The sequence below is a fragment of the Diorhabda sublineata genome, chromosome 3, assembly GCF_026230105.1.
Source record: "Diorhabda sublineata isolate icDioSubl1.1 chromosome 3, icDioSubl1.1, whole genome shotgun sequence".
Classification (NCBI taxonomy): domain Eukaryota; kingdom Metazoa; phylum Arthropoda; class Insecta; order Coleoptera; family Chrysomelidae; genus Diorhabda; species Diorhabda sublineata.
Window position 1 is genome coordinate 11,003,137 of NC_079476.1, and position 1,299 is coordinate 11,004,435.

General features: G+C 29.3%; 1 long non-coding RNA gene across 1 annotated transcript; it reads left to right on the forward strand.

Annotated features, from left to right (window-relative positions):
* The first annotated feature begins 215 nt into the window (after positions 1-215).
* LOC130440963 (uncharacterized) lies at positions 216-1,096 on the forward strand. Its single transcript, XR_008909568.1, has 2 exons — positions 216-512; positions 572-1,096. It is a non-coding gene; the product is annotated as an uncharacterized LOC130440963 (long non-coding RNA).
* The last annotated feature ends 203 nt before the right edge of the window (positions 1,097-1,299 follow it).

Below are 1,299 nucleotides of genomic sequence, written 5' to 3' on the forward strand. Positions count from 1 at the left end.
AAAGTTCGAGAAAAAAGCTTGGCAACATCTGTTTTCATTTGCGGTAAAATATCTGCCTTAGTTTACTAAATATTGAGGAAGAATTTTGAATAGATTTGTTGAAGTGAAATATATTTGAGTGTTTAGATATTGCTTAAGTGACATATTAGTGATAAGATAATGGGTAAATCGTGTTATGTTTGTAAAAAGGTGGATTATTTAAATCCTAACCTTTCATTCCATAGCTGAGTATCATCGGCGTAACTCGACCGTATTTGTTAGTAAATCGATTAACTTCTTACAATATAAAATTGTAGATTTCTTACGAATGTAGAGCAATGACAAAAGTGTCTAGGTGTATTGAAAATACAGGAAAAAGATTTACCCAGAGAAGCTTATATTTGTTGCTTTCATTTCAAATCGGACGATTTTCAATGGAAAGGAAATCCTGAGAAGAATTTTTGGAAAAAGAATGTAATACCTTAACCATACTTTCAATCAGATAGAAGTACAGATGTATCTTCCAGTAAGAGGTATTAATTTAATTAATTGATAAGAAAATTATCTTATTTACAAAGAATATTGATTTCAGGCAAAAAGTTATGTTAAATTTGGAAATTAAACCGGGTACTTCTTGGCAGTGTTTTGATTCAACATTTGAAAAATATTTATTGTCTGTTTGAAAAATGTTGTTAATTCATATTGCGTATTTCAATGTTCAAAAAATGTTAAATATTTGCTTATTATAAATTTTCACAAGACCACTTGGAACTGTTTTTTGGTGCTATTAGAAGTAGAGGTGGATTCAACAATAATCCTACCTCCAATTTGAAAATACCTTTAAGAGACTTCTAATTCACCAAGAAGTAAAAGTATGAGATTCAGGGAATATTATTAGATTGGATTCTACTGGCATATTGCATTGTAGTAGCCAAGGACCTAGTAAGACTGATAATGTTCAAAAAGATGCAGAATTTGAAAACCAATTGAAGCAAAATATTGAAGAATTTCAGTATTTTAACTCGGAATCAGGATTTTGACCGATTATGTTTTAGATGTAGTTAGTTATATTGCGGGATTTGTTGTAAAATCTTTAATACAAATTATTAATTGCAAACACTGCTTATCTTTGCTAGAATCAGAGAAACCTTATCTTCACCTTTATCTACACTGCAATACACACAAATGCTTCATATTTAGTAATTAAGGTATGTCAGTGTGCAGAAAAATATTTTCAATTTTTCAACAAAACCACCAATATTTTCAACAAAAATATAAAGAATTTGGAATTGATTTCAATTTCGGAATCAGTAGCTAACT